At 39.0% G+C, this 23,261-nt stretch overlaps 1 long non-coding RNA gene across 1 annotated transcript; it reads right to left on the minus strand.

Annotated features, from left to right (window-relative positions):
- Positions 1-8,815: 8,815 nt before the first annotated feature.
- On the minus strand, positions 8,816-21,081 carry LOC141553198 (uncharacterized). The gene is made up of 3 exons (XR_012485309.1): positions 21,054-21,081; positions 10,002-10,149; positions 8,816-9,367 (listed from the first exon to the last, which is right to left on the minus strand). It is a non-coding gene; the product is annotated as an uncharacterized LOC141553198 (long non-coding RNA).
- Positions 21,082-23,261: the final 2,180 nt, after the last annotated feature.

Consider the following 23,261-nt stretch of genomic DNA (forward strand, 5'->3'; position numbering starts at 1 on the left):
TTTGGGCCTCTGGACTGCATGGATAACTTCTCTCTAGGTCCTGATGAGCACTCCATATATATTGGGCTTGGGGGGAACAGCTAGCCCATATGGTCCATTACTTGGAGGATAAGTAGGTATTCCCTGCCTGGCTTTTGTTCACCTCATGAAAATCCGTGGGGAGCCGACCTCTGGCCATGGAAGAACTTGCACTGGGTAAAGACCAAGAGTTTCCTAATTGGTTCCTGAGCTGGCGTTCCTATCTTCCAGGAATGGAGAATAATTTATTCAAAGACACTAAAACAGGAGATGGGATGCCAAGTTCGGGGAACAGCTAGTGGGCCAGGTTGGCTGGAATATTGCACAGAATATATCATAGTGAAAGAGAGTCATATAAAATAAACCTAGAAAGGTGGGTTCAAGCCAGATTGCGGAGGGTTTTAAATACTGCGCCAAGGAGTTTGTATTTTATCTTAGAAGCAAGTGAGAGACACTAAAGTTTCTATGAGTAGAGAGCAATATGATTAATCCAATGGTGTGTGTATGGCAGTCTAAAAAGTCTGTATTTTAGTAGAAGAATGGTGTCCAGGACACTGATGGTATCTAGATGTCTTCTTCTCTGAGCAGATATTACCTGGCATAGGGTGGTGATTTTTAGGTGACATGTTTTAGGATGGAGAAATACATACATACACACACATACATGTGTGCACAAGGACATACAACTGGAACATATCCATAAAGAGGGAAAAGAAGACTATGAGCGGACTGAGAATTCAACATCGGAACATTGGATGGAGGAAGTAGAGATGCGTAGCCTAGAAGACTTGGAAGGGATGTGGTAGTTGTGTTCAAGGATTTCTTGTAGAAAAAGGATTTTTATTAGTTCTGCTTGGCCCTAGAAGCCAAGGAGCAATAGGTAGAAGTCGAAGAAAGGCAGATTTTACTGGTTCATGGAAAAACATGGTATGATGAGAAAAGCACTTGCTTTGGAGTCAGAACTAGGTTTGCATCTGACTTCTTCCATTTCTTACTGGGGTGATTTTGTCCAGGACAATTAATCTCTCTGGACCTCAGTTTCCTCATCTCTAAAATGGCAAATTTGAACTAAGTGGCTTCTGAAGTCTTTTCCACCTCTTGGTCTATGATCCTAAAAACCAATTAACTTTTTATCAAGTATATCTAAGATTAGAATAGAGGGTCTTGGAAAATAGTACATACTTCTTCCTTTGAGGGATTTTCAATGAAAGCAGGGTGGTCATTTCTTGAGAATTCCCTTTGGAGTAATTCTTGATCAGGTTAAATTGGACTTAATGACCATTGTGATTCCTTCCTCTGGGGCAGTTATATGACGCAGTACATAGAATACTGGCCTGGAGTCAGTAGGACCAGAGTTCAAATCTGAGCTCAGACACTTAATACTAGCTGTGTGACCTTGGGTAAGTCACTTAACCCCAATTGCCCCTCCACTTCCCCCCAAAAAGCAAAGAAGATTCCTTCAACTCTTGGATTCAATGCAAATACTAATAAAATATTTCTATCTCTCTGTATATCTATCTAAATAAATATATATGTGTGTATATATAAATATATATACATATGATTCTATTAAGAATTATAGTTCACACAGACACATACATATATTCATAGATTTGTATATATATATATATATAATTCCTACATATAAATATATATATACAGTTATGAATTGCAGATAGAAAGTAGTTGAAGAGAAACATTTCTGCTCTCCTACTGATCATATTATCTCTTTTAGTTTTTTAGTCTATAACATGGGAATAATGATTTTTCTGTCTATTGCATTCCCACAGAAATTATAAAGATAGTACGAGAATATTGAGATTTGAATTCTTAAAGGATATGTAGAATATTATTGTAGTGGTCCTTGTTTAAGAGATTATCTACATTTAACATTTTTTTGAAATTGTATTTTTGATACAATTTTTATGAATTTGTAAGAAACCTTTCTTAAGCAGGCTGTACTCACTTCAGACATTTGCATTCCAATATGGATTTAGAGATGAAAGGGATCTCCAAAGATATCTAGTTCATTTACTCTTGAGGAAACTGAAGCAAATGACCTTGTGGTAATGGGGGATTTAAACACAAGTACTCCAAATCCAAAGTCTTCCTATTGTTTTAAAGTAATTTTAGTGTTTTAAGTCTAAGAGTATCTTAGGATGCTCATGATTCAAATATTTTTAGGAAAAAGTTTGCTTCTCTTGGGTTTACTGACCTAGCTAGAAACAGTATGAGCTTATTAAGTATTAGCTGTCATCTGTACTACTGAGAAGAATTGCAGATGTCCAATTCTTCCAGCAACTCCTTTGTCACATTCCCAGATTCAAAGTATCCCAGGCTAATGATACTATGTCCATGACTGTGACAATGTGTGACTATCTCATATGGTACAGACCTTGATAGTTTGCAAAGTACTTGCCGTATAACAAAACTTTAAAGTAGGTGGTGAAAATGTTCTAAGCCTTATATTAAAATAAAAAAAAATATATTTGCATAGATAATAATTTCTGGATTCAGCACTTGCACCCAATCTTCTAACTGGAAGTGTATATATATATATATATATATATATATATATATATGTATATATATATTTTTTCATTATGCTGAGCTGCTGGCTGAAAGAAGTGGCAATAATATTTAGTGATGACATGACCTTTATAGTTCACAGTGTACTTTCCTCATATGACATACTAATAAAGTAGCTGTTTGAAGGAGAAATTATCCCATTTTGTTGATGAAGCAGTTGAGATTGAAGTTACTTCTGATTTGTTTTTTGATCACACAGTCTATAAATACTGGATTCAGGCCTCTCTGTCTCCATCTCTCTGTATCTGTGTCTGGATCTTGTCTGTCTGTCTGTCTTTCTCTCTCTCTCTCTGACTTTAAATAGTATTTTATTTTTCCAAATACGTGCAAAGATAGTTTTCAACATTCACCTTTGAAATACATTGTGTTCCAACTTTTTTCCCTCTCTCCTTCCCTCCTCCTTCCCAAGATGGCAAGCAATTCAATATAGGTTAAACATGAGCAATCTTCTAAACATATGTCCATATTCGTCATGATGTGCAAGAAAAATCAGATTGAAAGGGGAAAAGAAAAAAAATACACAAAAAAGATAAAAACAAACAAGCAAACACCACCACCACCACCACCAGAAATGTGAAAATACTGTGCTTTGATCTGCATCCAGTTTTCACAGTTCTCTTTCTAGATGTGGATGGCACTTTCCATTGGAATTGCCTTGAATCATCTCATTGTTGAAAATCACAGTTGATCATCACATAATTGTGTTACTATGTACAATGTTCCCTTGTGAATCAGGCTTTTCCTAATTGGCCATCCCCTCATTTTATTCTAATTTCTCCCTTCTCTTCCATATCTGTTAATGGTATAGAGATTTTCTATGGGAGACTTATGGATGACAAAGTTGTCCTATACCACCTAGGAGTACTACTAGAACCTTATGCCAGTTGAGGCTGACCTAATTCATGAATGAAAGAGCTGGTAGGATTTTAGTCATCACTTATTATTTGTTGAATTATTTTAGAGATGATGGAAAGGTACCCAAATCCTTCTTTAGCCATCAAAATTCTTCCATTTGGGGTTCATCTTTTTAGTTTAAGACTTCAATCTTTGTAAAATGGGCAATACCTGGGGAAGGTTCAAAAATTAAGCTCTTATTAGTCAAGTACAATTTAGTATGAAGAAATATCAGATAAGATTTTGCACTTAAAGGTTGGTAGAGGAAGCTCAAAAGGGAACATGATGAGGGACCTGGTGACATCAAATACTTATTTCATCTATTTCAGTTTGACTGACCTCAGTCCAGATCCCACTGACAATCTTTCAAAAGACCATGTAAATCTATTCTAGGAATTAAAACCATTAAGTGATTTTCTCTCTATTTTGTTATAGATAAAATTAAAATAATTAATGTTTTTGGGTACCTAATATGTGCAGGACACTATGCTATATGCTATGAAAAATACAGGGAATTATAGTCCATGATCCCTCCTTCAAAGAGTTTACATTCTAATTGGGAATATAAAACACATATAAACAAACTAGTTAAGTAATGGTATGTAAGTTAAATGGAATTGTAGAATTTAGACCTGGGAGTGAATTCTAGACATAATCTGGTTAACTTTTTTGATTTCAGTCAGATATTTATCTTCCTTTTGTAAATCAGAAAGCAAAGCCCAAGGAAATAAAACAATAGCAATAAACAGACAAACAAATAAATAAAAATAAACAACCAAGTATTTGCAAATATTTCACTGATCCTCACAATTCTGTGAAGTAGATGCTATTTTTATTCCTATTTTACAGTTGAGGAAGCTCTGATTTAGACATGGGCCAATGAGTTGTCTAGAATCACACAGCTACTTAAGTACCTAATGCTGTATTTGAACTCAGGGCTTCCTGACTCCCGGTCCAGTGTGCTGCACTGTGGCCATGGGAACCATCTATTAAGATCTAGTCTTTCTACCTCTAATCTAGTGATTTGTCCAACATTCATTAATTGAGCAAACATTTACTAAATAGCATTGGGCTAGACATGATTGAAGAAATGAAAAAGCTGAAAGCTTGACTTTTGAGGAAATTAACAATCAAGGCATGGCTCCTAAGAGCATTTAAAAAATATATATTATTAGCTGCTGACCTGTGCTCAGCCAGGTTGGGTCTGACAAATAACTAATTGGAAAACCTGGGACAAATTACCCAAGTACCTCTCTCTAATGTTCTCTCATAACCGTGCACTCCCATAACAACCCAACACAAATGAAGCAGAAGGCAAAACAAAAAGGGTTATTCCTTCAAGATGTGCTGCCTGATTTTCATTTATCTCATTTATATTTATTCTCTGTGTGTGTTAGGTTTTAGGCATGGAAATCCACTTTTTTTCCCTCAAGGCTATAAAAGATTACATAAAGGAAATGGGTCAGTCATATAGTGAGAAAAGGGCTGACAGATAGTATAGTGGACAGTAGACATAATAGATAGAGCTAAGCCAGAGTCAAGAAGATCTGAATTCAAATCTAGCCTTGTAAATTTACTAGCTGAGTAATTTTGGGCAAGCCACTTAACTCCTGTTTGACTCAGTTTTTTAGTTAATAAAATGGGGATGATAATTGTATCTTATCTCCTAGATCTAATGTGAGGATCAAATGAGATAAAGTACTTATCACAGTGCCTGGAACATAGTACGCATTTAATAAATGTAACTATTATTATTGGATGTAGAAAGAGCTGAGGAAGGGATTCTTAATCTTTTTTTTTTTTTTTTTTTGTGAGTGTGACACCGACCCTTTTGGTAGTTGGTGACTCCTATGGGCCCCTTTTCAGAATCATGTTTTTAAATGCATAAAGTAAAATATGTAAAATTATAAGGAAAACCAATTACATTGAAATAGTGTGCCTCTCTCTCTGTCTCTCTGTCTCTGTTTCTCTCTCCTCTCTCTCTTTCTTTTTCTCTCTCAATACGTCTATCTCTCTTCACATACTGTTGATCCAAGGAGGGCTGTTGCTACTTTGGATAAATCTGTGGGAAAACCTGTCTAATCATGAGTTGGTACAGGTGGGTTGAGATCTGTATTTTATGTAAGAATACTCCTCCAAACCCAGGAAGTCCCTTAGGAGTACTGAAGCCTATTAGAAAGTATCATTACCTCATCAGGACCCTCACTTTTCAGGGTTTGATTAAATTCATCTGAGACAATAAAAGGGAGCCAAGTTTCCTTCTTTCATCTCTGGAGAAGTACATAGAGTGGATAGTAGTTTAAACTCATTATTTACCCAACCAACCAGAATCAGGATTAGGATTAGGATTAGGATTAATTCCCCAAGAGTTAATGGCTAGGAAGAGATGAGCAAAGGGTAGTCACATAAAGAGATTAACAGTTTTGGGTTTTGAATTGAAATTGAAAGAGAAAGCAGTCCCAAAATGACTGTTGTTAACACCTGAAGGCAGAAGAAACCCAATATCTGAAAATCTGAAAAGTTGGATTATAAAAAATCTGAAATAAGAAATTCACTAGATTTTGAGGTGAGGTTGTCAAGGTAAGAAGGGCATGAAAAATGGAGAATCTGTCTGAATTCTGTGTCTTTTGCTTTCATGAGGCTGCCATTATGGAAGCCTTTGCATGAGAGAATAGAAAATGCATATTACTGACACCTGACTTTGCTCCTGTCTACATCCATCAGGGACATATATGCAGAGGCAAGTGGGTTTTGTTTTTATTTGTATTTATATCTTTTAAAGTCCTTTATATTTTCCTGGATGTTTGGGATATGTCAGGCTCTTGGGAAATATGTGATAGAAAGTTGGCAGGGAGGCGTTTTTGTTTGGGAGGGGGTGTATGTTTATTTTTTAAAAATATTTTACATTATCATTAAAAAACCCCAAAACAAACCTTCTCATGAAGTCTCTTCAGCTAACTAGCATCTAGCCTTTGGATTTATAGCCTTCTTTATACATGCTATATTTCAATATACAAATTGTTTTTGTAACATGTGTATTTAGTGTACATTTTGGAATGTTTATTATTTAGCAACAGAACTTTTCCATAATCCCTGAATTTGATACATTCAAAGATACAAATCAATATCAGTGGGGCCTAATGGTTAGAAGATCATAGCATTCCACATTTTGAAATGGAAGGAACCTTATTGGCCATCTGGGCCAATATTTTCAGTTTTATAAATGGAGACATTGAGGCCTGAGAGGCAAGGTCATACGGGCCATAGAATCCAGGAGATCTGGACTTAAGTCTTATCTGTGTGGTCATGGATAAGTTACTTCACTTCTTAATGTCCAAGGCAAGCTTTTAAGACTAAATTACAAAGAGTTTATTGATTTGTATTGGTAGAATTGAATTTCCATGCTGGGAGTCCTCCTCATTGATGAAATCACAGGTCTAGACCCCCCCCCCCCAAAAAAAAAAACAATTATACAAACATATCTCAAGAAGAGACTATTATAAAATTCCTTCTGAATATTCTTGTCACTGATTCTCAGTAACATTTTCCCAAGGATTATGTGTATTAAATGTGACATGTCCGTGTCTCCATCCTATCACTTTTTGCCACAAAACCTTATAAATAAAGGCTAGTTTTTAAATTCAAAGATAAGCACTATGTTAAGGGTAAAACTGGGAAATCATTGAAAGGTTAAGTCAGCTCATGAAGAAATAAATAACATTTTGGTTTTTTTTTTTTTTTTAATACCTGAGATTAGAGCTCACTGTACCACTGTGAAATTTGTCCTCCATATTCCCTGAGTCATGATTGCATACAGGAAATAGAAAATGGAGACTTAGTCTAAAATTTGTCAATACAAAAATGCATCCAATATGATTCCTGGAGTTATATGTGCTCTTGTGTTCCCTCCCTCGGTATCTATAGTCTATAAAGAGGACTGAGAGATTCAACCATTGTATGAACCTCTCAGTCTTCTTTATAGACTATTGTCTCTCTCTCTCTCTCTCTCTCTCTCTCTCTCTCTCTCTCTCTCTCTCTCTCTCTCTTATATATATATATATATATATATATATATATATATATATATATATATATATATATATATATATATGCCATATATTATATACTATTGCCCACCATTGTATGGGGCAGACAGAGATGGACTATTAAAGGCCCCCTTCACATTGTGTCTGACCCTCACTGTTTGAGACACTTTCTGTCCTGGCAAACAAGAACCAATGAAAAGGAAGAATGTTTGGCCATAGGTCAATGTCCTGCCAGCACCTTCCTCCCTGCCACCCTGCAGATTGAAACAGCAGGGAGGATGGAGGATGAGGTTTGGGGAGGAGACCCGATCACGGCCATTGCCTGCTTTGGTTCATAAAATAAATCAAGGGGATGGGGAGGTAGCTGTGAATTCTATTTCAGTGTGTATCTGAGCCAAGGAGCCGGGGAACCTCAGCCTCTCTAAAAACTAAAACTGGGTTCTGAGAATATACAAGATTTCCTGCTTCATTCTTCCAAATTGCTATTCAGAGAAACACAGGGGTCTGAGCCTTTCTGCCCTGCCCTGATCTTTTGTGATCAGTCAGGGATTTAATGGCAAAACAGAATGTACCGAGCCCCCATTTCTTCATACTGGCTGAAGATGCATTTCTCAGATTACATTCCTTTCATCTTTCTCCAACAGGCTCTAATTTTTATTTTAAGACCCTTTATCTCTTTGAATCTATGAGATCTTGCTAAATTAGATGTGACCACATTACTCCTGACTCCTGCTATTTATTGCAAATTTATTGCCTTTCTCTGTGTTGTCAAAAGTTTTATTATATTCCTTCACTGATTGACTCAGTTCCCACATAAGATGGACAAGCTGTGTGTGTGTGTGTGTGTGTGTGCAGTCACAGCAGCCGCAGCAGGACTATTGTCACACAAAGGGAGGCACCAAGAGCCCAGATTATGTTTTTAGCAAATTACAGACGCGCGGAGTGTATATATCTTCAGTAAATAACCTTCCGTTTTCACATGGATTATTTAAAATTTCTGATGAAACTGCAGAAATGTCAGTGCCGAGGAGGAGCAACCAATTGGAGAGCAGCTCCATGACCTTTACCCTTCTCCTCTCCAGCATGACTGCTATTATCTTCAAGGGAGAAAAAAAAAATCTCTCCCTGTCTCTTGTTATACCTTTTTTTATGATCTAGGATGTTGTTAATAATGACTCCATGTTACATAAAACAGATACACTAATGTCACCAAGTCCCCAAAGTCCTGAATCAACTCTTCTTCTTCAAAAAGAAAGAAAATAAGAAAGTGAAGGTAAAGGTTTAATAAGGGCTTGACTACACAATAATAAGGGAATGATTACACCAGACCACTGGCTATTTCTGTTTGAAATGGGATATTTCAAGGGCCCCGTGGCCCTGGAAAGAAGGTCAGAGTTTGAAGAAGATGACTATGTCTGGTGGAATAACCCATCAAGGTGAACAAAATCCCTGCGAGACTTTGGTTGGCTCTCCCAAACCCTTCTAACCTTGTTCCACGAACGTGTTCCAATTCCAGCTATTAATGGTGCACGAGAAGACAGGAGCATATGGCCAACAAAGTCAGCATCCTGCCCTACCTCCTCCTCGGGAATATCAGGGGTAGTTCAAACCAGTATTTTAGGAAACCGTCTCCATTTCGAGATGAGAACAATTCAGCTCCTCACTGTGCAATTTTCCTCAGATATATCTTGATAACAAGGAGAGAACAATTAAATCAGCTCAGAGGGTGAGCTCTCTAATCCACAGCTGAGATCACAGCCTGAATCCCCGGCCCCTTCATGCAGAGTGCCATCCATGGGGCTCCCCAGTTGGTAAACATTCTGAAAAGACAATGGAGGATGAACTCAAAACTACTAATTGCCAAGAGTGAAGAACATACATCATAAATCCTGGCAAGCATTCAAAGAAACACAAAGAACACATCATTTTCATAAAAATAAATACAGGATAAAATGGGGTGAGGGGAGGCAAAGGAAGGAGATAAAAATAAGAAATACAAAATATACATAATTGGGAGTGGAAACCATTATAATTTCCTGAAAGAGATGGAATGACTTCCACAAATTAGGCCCTTTCACTTCCTGAGCAGAATTTTTCCTACAGAAATCTGCCATGCTATTATCTTTTAGGAGGTATCTTAATATCCACTCAGCAGAATTTCTGGAGGTTCACAGTATCCCTTCAAGGCTACCCTACAATGCTGTGAACAAATACTAATTGATCTTGAGTGCTCCTCCTCTCCCTCTTTTCACAACCAAAGGATTTCATCATCCTGAACCCCACATTTCATCCCATTTCTGATGGTGCCCATCCAGAGTCTCAATTGCCTCCGTTCCAGTGGGTGGCTGATGTCACTATCTGGCTAGGATCAGTCCTCTTGCAGCAGCAGAGGGCCTAATGGACGGGGAGACGCAAGGGCCCAACACTCATGGCTGAGTTCTTTTGAGTAATTACCTTCTGCTGGGGGAAGGAAAGCGAACAGAGAATTTTCTGTGAGTTGAATTTTCTCCCAAATGGTGGTTTATTGGCTTCTTGCTGTTTGTGAGATTATATTCTTGTCCTCTCTAGAGATATGTGCTACAGAGCACGTAAATCCTGTATTCTGGAGACAAAACACTAATTTTTACATTAGTGAACTCAACATGGAGTTGGTGGGAAAAGCATCAGCTTGTTGATTACAAAGCGCCAAATGCGGATAACATCTGTGCTTTTTCCCTTTCAACCTCTCTCTAATCTACAGCCACCCAAAGAGTTGTGAATACCTGGTAAACAGGTGGACCAACCTTAAAGGGGCAGCAGATGTTTTTAACTCTTTGTTTTCTGTACCCAATAGAAAACCATTGAAACATTGATTTTAAAAAAACACTTTTTTTTTTGTCTTTCAATAGTATTTTGTTTTTTCTAAATACCTATAAAGGTAGTTTTCAAAATTCATTTTTGTAAAATTTTGTGTTCTAAAATTTTCTTCTTCCCTCTCCCTCCCCAAGACAGCAAGCAATGTGATGTAGATTAAATATGAGCAATTCTTTTAACTGTATTTACATATTTCTTATGTTGAAGCACTGTGTTTACCAAAATGCCCTCTGTGGTCCCATATGCCTGACCCATAAGCCACCACCAGAGTTAACGCATTTTAGACTCTGAGATAGAGCTGAGGACTCCAAATATTCTGAACAGAATTTCCCAGTGACAGTAATTTGTAGAGTTTCTTAACTATGGCTCCATGTGAACTGCGTCAACAGAAGAGTGCTTGATGCTACCAACCCTCTTTACTTCCCCCAGGGTAACCACAGTACCTATTATTAGTCATTAAGCCAAAGGAGACCCCAGGATGCTGACTAAACCCAGTTCAACAGGGTACTTAGCTGATAATCTTATCTGATAGCTACTGGAGGCAGTGAAGTGGTACACTTGGGTCTGGAGTCAGGAAAAGACAAGTTCAAATTTGGTGTCAGACACTAGCCGTGTGATCCCGGACAAGTTACTTAATCTCTGTATGCCTCAGTTTCCTTGATTGTAAAATGGGGATCACACAACAGTACATGACTCCCAAGGTTTTTATGAGGGTCAAATGAGAGACAATCCTACTTACTATGGTACCTAGCACATGATGTTATTAAATCATTTTAGTCCTATCAAAGTCCTCATTTGGGATTTTATTGCCAAAGATAATGCAGTAATTTGCCATTTCCTTCTTTAACTCATTTTTATAGATGTCTGGCACATAATAGGTGCTTAAAAATATTTGTTCCCTTTTCTTCCTTCCCTCTATAGGAGAAATTCCTATTGTTATTTGCAAAGTTAGAAGGAATGGGAAAACCAGAGCAGGGAAAAGGTGTTAACTGTGATTTATATACCCTATAGAAAACAATATAAAGAGTTATTTTATGAACATAAAAACTGCAAGGATGTTTTGCCTAATACTTAAATTGAGGCTATTTATAGAAAACATTATAGCTAGCATGAATGTATAGTAGTTTTAAAAGGCTTGCAAAACAGTTAACATCTCATTTGATCCTCATACTGACTGGGATTTTTATGCCCATTTTGCAGATGAGAAACTAAGGCAAAGGTTAATTGAGTTGCCTAAATTCTGAGGCAAGATTTGAACTCAGATTTTCTGACGTCAGGTCCAACTTTTTATCTTCCATACTATCTAACACCATTATTGCTTCAATGGAAAAAGGCACTGAGTCATTTTCTGGTGTGCCTTAGATCAGATTCTTGTTGGGTTTCCTAAACAGACCTAGATCTGATTTGGGAGTAGGGAGGAGAAACAAGAGTTGAAATTTCAAGTCAGAATTGTAAATATTTGAGTATTAGGCCTTTTGTGATAATTACATATTTTAGGAGGTTTATTTTGCTTCCTTACATCAGAATATCAGAAATCTCTTATTGTTCTCTTCATTCTTCTTGCTAACCAATTTTGATCCACTCTTTCACAATCCATCAGCATTACTATCAAAGAATGGGTAAAGGGAAAATGGGAAGGGATGAAAGCCAGGCCTGTCTATCTGTGTACATTCTAGCCCGAGAAAGAAAATTGGCAGAAGAGAATGATCAAACTTATCTCAGATAAAATTTTTAGATTACCTGCAGAGTTGATTGGCCTTTTCCATCCATCTGAAGAGCTGATCACCTATTTCTCTCTGAGCAAATATTCTCAACTTCCAGATCCTTATTAATAGTTTTCCAAATTCTCTCTGAATCTTTAACAGTATCGTAGAACTGCCAAACATTGACTTTCCAAACTAGGAAATCCCATTTGGAATTTTTATCAATCCCATTTCTAGTTCATAGAATGAATGTGAATTGTCAAGTAAGGGTGGAAAGGAGAGGGGCTACTGAGTTCGGCAGAGGAGATTGGGTCAGAAATGCAAAATGGATAAATACTAAAAATTTTGGTTTTGTGTTCGATTTTTGCTTTTTTTTCATTGCCCTAGTCAGTCACTGGATTAGCTTTCAGTAGATGTCAGGTCTCCACTAACATGGAAGCTGGATGTATGGTTGAAACCATCCCTTCACCCTTTTCCACTGCATGACTAACTGGCATGTGAATAGTCACCCTAACCAGCACTTTGAATTGTCTTGTAAGTTGTGGTGGTTAAGCCACAGTCCATATATTATTATCAGAGGACCACACTTCTGGCCCTTTCATTGCACTCTCCTCCATTATTTTTTCCAAACCTCAGTTTCTTGACCTTTGCGCATTTTATTTGGGAAATAACACAGACAATTGGTACATATTACCAGTTAAATGCTCATAAAATTTCATTTTAAGAGACATAACTGAAAGAAAGCATAAAAATGTCCAAACTCTCTCATTTAAAAAAAATCACTACCAGCCAGGACCTTGTATGATAATGTGTAAGTGCACCGGTACAACTGAATTATGAACATCATAGAAATAAAGTCCAGGAAGGAAAGCTGATAGACCCTTAATGGGCCTGCCATACCACTCTCAGGGAAATTAGCACTAAACAGCTGAATTTCTATGTATCACTCTGAAAATATACCCTCGTACAGGCAGTACAACCCTAATGTGTATATAATATATATGAGCACAATTAGAAAATTACATTCAGTTAGTGTACTCAAGTCAACCTTATAGTACAAGACAATATATAACAAATTTACCAACCACCAGAATCATTAGTGGTGTCCTGTTTGCTCCTAGCTCCCTTGTTCTATCTACATGCCTTTAAGTCTGTTACACAATGGATAGAAGGAATAAAGTCAATAAATTTACCTCCCCCTCAAAATCCTACCCACAAACAAACAAACAAACAAACAAACAAAAAAACCAACCCTTCTTCACCAGAAGAATAGAAAAGTTCCTTGAAGAAAGGATCTTTTTAAATACTGGTTTTTGTGTCTGGCACATATTAGGTGTTTAATAAAGAACTGTTGAATTAATTTGAATATTTGCCCGAGAATATCTATTTCCAGTCCTGGGATATAGTATCTCTCTTGGCAGTGTAGCAGTGTAAAGGATGCTGGATGTTCTCTCCAAACACTAATGAGAAATGGGCAGTTTTCACTGGGAATGGAACAATGTAGATTCTTGGGGCAAAAGCAGCTGTGGATTTTGAGAAGCCCTTTTATTTTCCCAACTACAAATGGGTAGAGACCCTGTGTAGCCACACATTGGCTCTGTTATAAATATTTAGAGCAAACTGGAAAAAGTATATTTAATCCTATTTACACAGTTCTTGTAGGTAAAAACAATCAGATAAGCATGGAGGTAAGCAAAATCCTTCCATTTCCAACCTTCCTGCTTTGCCATAAGCCTGCGGGAAACAGATAAACAGATTTCACTAGTTTCTGCACCTTTTGTCTTAAGGGAAATAATTATTTTCCCTACTAAATTAATTTTTGCAGGTTGCGATACTTTTGGTGCTGAAGGGGTTGTTTCAAACAATCCTGTTGGGGGGGAGCTGGCTGGCTAATTCATGCCAAAGTGTTTGAAAAGGGTGGACCCGGCGCTCTGAAGGTTGTGTAGAGACAAAGAAAGGCTATGTTTATCTAAATCAGCCTATCATTCACTCTAGTATTTATTAAGTGCCTACTAGATACTCATCACTGCACCGGATACCATCTGTCTGGAATGAAGACAAGAAGATATGTTTATAAAATCATGAGTGATTCTAGCAATTGCACGTGAAAAGCAGTTTTGTTACAATTTCACCATTTTATCTTTATACTTTGTTGTCTCTATCTTCAGAGAAATTATAATCTAGGAGGGGCAGTCTAATTTCAATTTCTCAATGGACAAATATCCAAATGATATGTGGTTTTCTCTGTCCCATATACAATCACCATCTCTGTGGCCTTGGGAAGAATTGCATGCAGGTTAAGACCCAGAAAAGGTGTCCATATTTCCTCTTGTGCAGAAAAAAAGTCTTTAAAATGACTAATTTTGTCTCTAAGTATAAATTATGATTACTATTATTTTACAGGCCAGAATCCCTTGTCCCCCAGGGTCACATATAACATCTGGGTCCTAAAGCTGTATTCCTTAGACAATCTAGCATTATCTGTACATGTGAAATATATGTTTCTTAATACTCTCCCAACCAAGAAAGGAAACAGATCACTGCATCAAAACGCCACACTTCAATCCTTGCAGAGAAAAAGTGCTTTCTAGGGGCGATGGAGAAGGGAAAGGGAGGCAACAATAGAATCTTCTTCCCCATTCGTCTCCTGACTAGGCAGTTCTAGCGCCAACATCAAAGCTGCCGCATTAAAATTTAATTTGAATTTAAAATCTCTGACAGGGACCAACATTGGGGAAGCAGGGGTTAACCGCAGAGATAATGAGGCGGCGGCTGCTGCTGCTGATTCTGTTGACAGTATTGTGTCACCTAATGAATGTGGTGACATAAATCTTGATGAGGGGGCAGAGGAGAGTATCAGGAAAGGTAATAATAATGAGGAAGACCAAGAGGCCGTGTTATAGACAGAAGAGGAAGACCAACAAAATATCACTGCCCAGAAAGTGGGCTGAACGCTGGTCCAGAGAAAGAGGGGGCTACGCTTTTTGTTTGCTTTGAAGGCAATATGTCTTTTTCTAATCTTAGTACTATGGGTAGAAAAGGATAAGGAAGAGATAGATATCCACATGCGGCAAAGGGGCGATGATATTATTTGCTTTCCGGCCAGATTTTCAAGTCTCTGGCGAGAGTGATGTGGGAAAGGGAAAAAAATTGCCAAAGGAAGAAATCAGGATTCAATTCCCTACATAATTTCCCACTATACTATACTATAGTCAGCTTCATAGGGACAAAGCATTCACTTAAAAAAAAAGTCCCATTAAGCAATTAAAACAACAAAACAAAAGTCTTCTTCAAGTCTCTGTGACATCTCATTTCAATCCTGGGAGTCAGGCCTGGAATGTACTCAGCAAGCCACAACAAGGCCTGGCCCTTTGAACAGGGTCTGATGGACGCGGGGCCCAAGACACAGCAGTGGTATGGCCAGCATTTCCAGGTGTCCTGTGGCTCCAGGATGGGCTTGTTCTCACATCAAACGGACTGTCTTGGAGCTCCATCGATCAACAGCCCGGCTCATTCCCAGCGTGCCCCACCGACTCACCCTGGAGTGGGGCAGGGCTGTGGCCTGGGAGTTTTAAAGCAATGAATCTTTGCAGAAAGTAAACCAAAAATCCTAGATTGCATTGCTGTGGATTAAGGCTCAAATTCTTAAAACACTTTAAGGTTTACAAAATACTTATCTTACAACAACTTCTAAGCTAGATTATATTAAAAGAAACATTGTTAATCCCATTTTACAAATGAGGGAACTGAGGTTCTGAGAGGCTTTGTGACCTATTTTGGGTAGCATAGCTAAACTAGTGTCTCAAGCAGGATTTGAATCTAGTACCAACTTTTCTTTCTTTCTTTCTTTTTTTTTTTTTTTTTTTTTTCTTTTTTGAAAGTCTGGATCTATGATTCCCTGCCCTCACTTCCCTCTCCCAACCCCATTGCACCATAGAAATGAGACTGATCACTGCCTCCCTTGCTGTTCCTCACATATAACAGTCCATTTCCCATTGGAATCCCCTCTCTTTCTCATGATCTCTGCTTCCTTGGCCACCCTCATGTCTCAGTTAAAATCCCAGCTTCTTCAAGAAGCCTTCTGCCATCCTCCTTAATTCCAGTGCCTTATTTCTGAGTCTGCTTCCAGTTTATCCTACACTCCATACCCCATAGATGCTGCTGCTAATGGATCTATGATTTCATTGGAAATTCTCTACCCAGATTGGAGATCTGTGACTGTCTATAATCTCTAACTTAATGAATTGCCAGGGGACACTGAGGCAGTAAGTGACCTGTTCCTGGTCACACAGCCTTGTTGATCAGAAACAACTCTTGAAACCTTTGTCTACCTAACTCCAAGATGAGCTTTCTATCTACTGTGTCCCCTGATTCTCTTTCATTACTACTCACTATAATATCACTGCACAATGGAACTTTGGGGGACTGGATCAATTTCTCGTATTCTGGGGCTTGAAAACTGCAAACATACCAGAAGAGTGGAAAGGACCTGAAATTCATTCATTCAAGAAATATTTATCACGGATCTGTGTGAAGATGAGATTTATTATGTCAACAGAAGTGATAGATAGCACTCATTTTGCTCATCTTACTTGAAGAAGCCAACAGGAAAAAAAAGAGTGAGTGAGAGTGGGAAGATGGGAGTATCACTGGAACAGAGCCAGCTAAGCAGGAAGGCATGGACACTCGCAGATCTATGGCAGCCATCGGTGCGTCTCTGGGACTGGGAGTCAGGAATAATGGGTTCAAATCCTGCCTTAGATACCGAGGTCTGATCCTAAACAATTCCCTTAACTTCTCTGGGATGATCTCTAAAGTCCATGTAAGCCCTAAAACCATGATCTCTTTCCCTGAATGCATTTCTCAATTTGGTGATTTGAATCTATGGAAGAGAAAATTTGGATTTTCAGAGAGAGAGAGAGAGAGACAGAAAGAGAGAGAGAGACAGAGAGAGACAGAGAGACAGAGACAGACAGACAGAGAGACACAAAGAGAAAAAGAGAGAGAGGAGGAGAGAGAGAGAAACAGAAGAGAGAGGTATATATTGAAATGGATATTTTTATTAGGATCTTTAAAAAAATGTTTGCCTCTGAAGGATAGGATATAATTTCCATCCATGTGCTTTCATATCTCCTGCAAGTGAGAAGACTATCCCTGATATCAGTTTATATAGGAGTAGATTTCAGGCCATGGAGGATTCTTTGCAATGTTACCATTCTAGGTACACTTATTGCTGCTGCCTGTATACTCATGCTGTCTCCCACATGTCCCCTACACGTGCAAATGTCTATACCCTTCCCGATACTTTCCAGTTCTCATCCCAGTTCGGGTTGGCAGTCTATAAGGGGACCTTCGATTCCCCGGAGGCAGATAAAGAAAGGTGCTCTTTCATTAACTATAGGAGAATGAGATGAAAGTGCCATGCTAGCACTGAAGAGTTCTCTAAGACAAAAGATTCTTTGATTTCCTTCCTTCCTTCCTTCCTTCCTTCCTTCCTTCCTTCCTTCCTTCCTTCCTTCCTTCCTTCCTTCCTTCCTTCCTTCCTTCCTTCCTTCCTTCCTTCCTTCCTTCCTTCCTTCCTTCCTTCTTTCCTTCATTCTCTCCTCTCTTTCTTTCTTTCTTTCTTTCTTTCTTTCTTTCTTTCTTTCTTTCTTTCTTTCTTTCTTTCTTTCTTTCTTTCTTTCTTTCTTTCTTTCTTTCTTTCTTTCTTTCTTTCTTTTTTCTTTCTTTCTTTTTTCTCTTTCTTTGTTTCTTTCTCCCTCTCTTCTCCTTCTTCCCTCCCTCCCTCCTTCACTCTCCCTCTCTTTCTTTCTTTTCTTTTCCTCCCTATCTTCCTCTCTGCCTGTCTCATTCTCTCTGTCTCCATCTGTCTGTCTTGTCTGTCTTTCTCTCTCCCCCTCTCTTTTAATCCTTTCTGTTGGCTTGCCCAGTAACCTCACAGAAACTTCTCTCAAGTGCAGCCTATTGAGTTCCACTCTCAAATTGCCCCCAGAGCCCACTGGATATTCCTTCAGATGTCTAACAAGCGTTGAACACAACTGAGGTTTAGAGAGACACAGAAATCAATACCGCGGCTTCCACCAGTCACGCTGAGGGATTAGTCGTCCCAAGAAAAAGCACAGACAGTTGAATAAGGGAATCATGACTCCGAATACCCTAACAGGTTTATGAAGCCAGAGAGCAGCCTCTGGCCTTGATAACCTCCATTTGGCCCGGAGAAAAAGGAGACTGTGAAAACATTCACTTAGCTTCCTCCCCTTTTGTATTAATGAGGTCAAGCATTCAACCTCAGGGGGTCAACAGTGGTGCGCTAAGGAGTGACTGTTTAGGGCAGCGGGCAGGATGACCATTTGAGCAGTGGCAGCCTGAAGGTTGGAAATAGCCTCCTGGAGTCTGCGTAGTGAAGGGCCCTGGGCCTCTGGAAAGGATCCTGCAAAGCCTTGTAGGTCTGGAACTGGGAAGGGAAGAGACCAGACTGCTTTGGCCAGTAGGTGATTATCAATATCAGGTTTTAGCCAGCTTGTATTTTAATGAGGGTTAGGCTAGAAGAGGTGGGCAGAGTATCCTACCAAAACATGGAGTCCCTCCATGGGGTAGGGGTGGGGCTAGTAAAGGGTGGGAAACATTTGGCAAATTTCAATGAACAAAGCGGCTCATTTTGGGGAAAATGTCTCTAGGGGTGCTGAAAGATGTCAGGACTTTCATCCATTATACAATACTATGCTCATTACATTACTTAGAGGTCAGAATTTTAAACAGAGAGAAATATTCTGAACATTTGAATTCTATTATGGAGAATTTGAAGAAGGATAGAATTTGAACAGGAAAGAATGAAAGGCCTAAAAAAGCATCATTCTCTAGGACCTCTTGGTGACAGATATCCTGTCTCAGAATAATGTTTTGAAATGGATAAAATAAAATGTACAACATTAGAAAGGAAATCAATTTTACTGAAATATAAATATCATTTTAAAAAAATTCACCAATTTCATAGATACTTTTGGAAGCTATAGATCCCATGTAAAGATTCCTTGTTCTAGCTTCACAAAAATGGTAAAAAAATGCTGAAATATTTGCTGTACATCTGGGTCTGGTCTCTATGGACAAAGAAACATGGAGGACTAAAGCAATTATCTATATGCCAAACCCAAATCCTTCCTTTCTATGAGTTTATAAGATAATTTGGGTCCGATCTGGATAATTTAGGCAAGGATATGATTTATTTGACTAAATGATTCTGATAATTACCTCTGTCTTCCCCTCTGGCTGTGGGGAGTCTCCTGTGCTCCATCTCACCGATTTCACATGTAGAAAGCTGAGAGGGCAAGTTATACTTCTCAGCTTTGTCTCAAAAATCCCCTGATTTCCTTTGGCAGAAAAAAAGGATGCTGTGGAGAGCTGATCAGTAGAAACTGAAACTAGATGACCATATTCATTTTTCAGACACTACTCATCAACCAGGACGAGACAATCATTAAGTTACATCATGAACAACTTGATTTGGGTTTAGAAATCTAGGTTCAAAGAGAAAAGCAACTAAAGTTGTTTCTGCCGTAACATCAATGCTCAAATCCTTCAATACAGGCCTTCACCAATACCATAGATCACAGAAAAAAGGATTCTAGCCACCTTCTCTCTAGTTACCAGCTTCTTTTTATGGTTTCTGGGGCATCCTTGACTCAGCCTTTCGTCCCTATGTCCCTGCTGATTTAGACTTATCTAAAGCCGACCCAGGACCCTGGAATCTCCACTTGAGAAGCAAAACAAGGAACCTGGCTTGTGTGCTGGGAAGGAGGAGATCTGTCTGGAGCTGGGATTCCCATTTATAAGGCTGGTTAGCCCCGCAGCCCTGGGAATAACACCATTTAAATCGGGCTGATGAAGTGCTTGTTAGACACCTGCTCAAGTCAGCAGGGGTCATGGAGAAAGCACCTCCTTCTCTCTCTCCTTCCCTTCGCCCCCCACTCAAGATCTTGGATTCTTAACCTTTGTGTGTGTCATGGCCCCCTTTATCAACTTGGGAAAGCTACAGATCATGTTTTTAAATGTGTAAAATAAAATGCAGAACATTATGAAAAGAATCAATTATGTTGGATGAAAATATTAAAAAAAAATTAAAAAGAGATCATGGACCCTAGGTTGAGAAACTATTTTAGACAATGGTCATGTCGAAAAGGATGACTTAGGTGTTGGAGTTTTACATGGCTTTCTCTGTGCATATGGGGGGGTTCCTCTACTTTATATCATCACGGGTGACTGCTCGGGGTGGGTATATATCTCCGTTGTGTCCAGTATGTTGGGTGGAGCTGTCCCCTATGAGAACATGAATCTCTCCGGGCCCCATCCCCCACTCTTTTCCCCTCACATTCACCTAAAACATGAGCGCATGCTCCAGCCCCCAGTGCTGCTGCTCTCATAGCTCTCCTGGCCCACCCCCACCCTCCTAGCCCTCTTATCTAAGGCAGCGTGTCACTGCAATTTTTATGGTCAACATTACAGGCTCAAGTCCTCCTTTGAACCAATCAAACCACACTGAATATGTTAGAGAGAAGCCAGGCTTTCGGCAAAGAGTTTGCTTCCTGAGCTGAGCTGCCTGACCCCCTCCACCAGCAGCCATCATAAATCTGCCTCACCTGATGGGAGATGGGCTTTTTAGGATCTCTCAGGGTGCTTTGAGGTAGCACTTCTATGAACTCCTTGCCACAATAAATAATGCTACCTGCAATATGTCTTTGGGAGTGTGTCAGCAGCCGCTGTCCTGCCATGAATTTTTATTCTTTTGCCGTCTGGAAGATAGATTCCAGATACAGCATTTTCCCGCACTTAGTGTCAGATCTCTTTACCCCTTTGCCCCGGCAGAATGACAGGGACCACAAATAAAATAAAATTTAAAAAAAAAGCAGTCGAGGAAAAATGGCCCAGAGACCAGAGGGAAATCGCCCAGGCTCACCTCTCGGCTGCTGAGGAGCTGCAGATAGGAGAGCAAGGGCTAGAAGACAGGAACCATGTTGGGGGGAGAGGTCGAGAGAGCCCCTGTCTTGGAGAGAGATGTAATGGTCCAGCGATGGCAGGAGAGAGGGAGTGTTCGCCAGTTAGAACTGATGTGTTGGAGGAGAGCCGAAGGCTTTGCCACGAGCCCGCTGGAAGGAAAATGACAGAAAACTGGGTTCAACTGAATGAATAAAAAAACAAACAAACATTTATTAAGCGCTCATGTGCCAAATTATGTTTGCTCATTCTTGTTCTCCACAGATCTCTGATCTCACTAGGATTGGTTTTTGTTAGACCTGTGGACCCTGGAGGTGTCACCGGTAACAACCAAAAGGAAATAGAAAAATCCATTATCTAGATTCGAAAAATAAAAATGAAGAAAGCAAGGTTTTGTAACTAAGCATTATCAGGTTTGCATTAACGAACTATAGGAAATCAGTTCATCTTATATTTTTATTATCTTCCATTTCTTGGCTGATCCAGAAATGAGCATGGTGCATCCTGAGAGCTTAACCTTTTACAATGTCTATTGAATGTGGAAAGCTAGGGTGGAGATTCTAGTGTGTAAAGTCAATATCTATCGCCATAATTGTTAAGAATTATCCATTTCAATAACTAGTAACTAATAACTGGAAACCTCACCAGGTCATTCACTCAAAGCTCCCTAAAGCTTTTAAAAGTTTTCTTATAGCTCTACTGTTGCTACTGGGTTTTTTTTCCCCCATGGCCCTATGCATTTTTAAAAATAAAGCTTTGATTTGTTATCCATCCATAGTGGGGAGTACTTTATGTCTTTGTCTAGGAATTATTTCCTACTTGGGAACAGGAAAATTTGTTTGAGGGCAATTGTTCCATAGGATCCTAGATCTAGAAGAAATTTAATCCAACCCCCTTTTATAAATGAGGAAACTGAGGTCTAGAGTAGCTCAATAGTTTGCCAGAGGGTACACAGATAGTGAATAGTACAGTGGAGATTTGAAACCAGTATCTCTGTTTCTATATCCAGCATTCTTGGAGTACAACAGGGCTCTCTTGTCTAACTGAACGCTAATTCAGTGGAGTCAGACTCAAACTGAAATGGGGGCCATTGAAAGAGCCTGGCTGGCTGCATATTGTCTTAGAAAACCATATAATAACATGAAATGCGTTTTATTGTATTTTTATTTATTTTGCTAAATATTTCCAAAATATATTTGACTCTGGTCCTGGACCTCCTCAGGAATGTATATAGCCAGGAGTGTTTGAATCTTCTTCACTAATTGATCTCAAACTGAAGAAAAAGACAAGCTGGGGTTTTGTGCAATTCAATTCAGTTCAGCACGCATTTAAGAGATTATTTACTATTAGCCAAGTCTGTGCTAGGTACTTGGAATAAATACAACGACAAAACACAACAGTCTTTGTATCAGTTTAAGTTCCACTGAGGAAAGACAACATGGGCAGTTATGTAAATTCAAAAGAAACAGAAATTATTTCATAGAGCGAAGGGACAAATCTGATAGAAAGGGCAGTTTTATAACAAGGCAGTTTTTTAACAACAGAACAAGGATTTCCAAAGGTACATGAGAAAGGTAGCAGAGAGTGATGGGGACACTGGAAGAGTGAGGATGACTTGGATGAGTATGAGGGACCAGATAGCCTACACAAATCAAAACTATGGGGATTCTGAGTGCAACCATAGGCCAATATATTTTCTTACCTTCACAGTAGAAAAGGTTATGTTGATTTGATTGTCAGTTCTTGAGAATATGATAGAGAATGGGGGATTTTAGGGATCCAGTCCTTGGTTCTGCATGATGGCTAAAGCAGGGATTAACAGAGATCTGGGACCAGGCTGGTTATAGGGGCAATGAGATAAGTTTGAGGATACTGATATTTGGCTTTTTTTCCTAAATAACCTCGAATCAGGATCTGGAAGCCGAGACTCCCATTTTTAATGTGATCCACTTGCCAGCATGGTATTCCCTAATTCTTGCCAGGAAGCCCAGAGTAAAAGATAGAGCGTTTGTATATGATTGAATAGTGATCGTGACCTAGTTCCATCCCCGCTTTTGACTTTATGTTTCTTATTTGAAATCTAAAAAGCTGGATTAAGGTTTTACCAAATGAGATACTATTCCGCAGCAGGGAATAGTCCATTTGGCACATCACTATCCAATCCTCAGAC

The sequence above is a fragment of the Sminthopsis crassicaudata genome, chromosome 2 (assembly GCF_048593235.1).
Source record: "Sminthopsis crassicaudata isolate SCR6 chromosome 2, ASM4859323v1, whole genome shotgun sequence".
Classification (NCBI taxonomy): domain Eukaryota; kingdom Metazoa; phylum Chordata; class Mammalia; order Dasyuromorphia; family Dasyuridae; genus Sminthopsis; species Sminthopsis crassicaudata.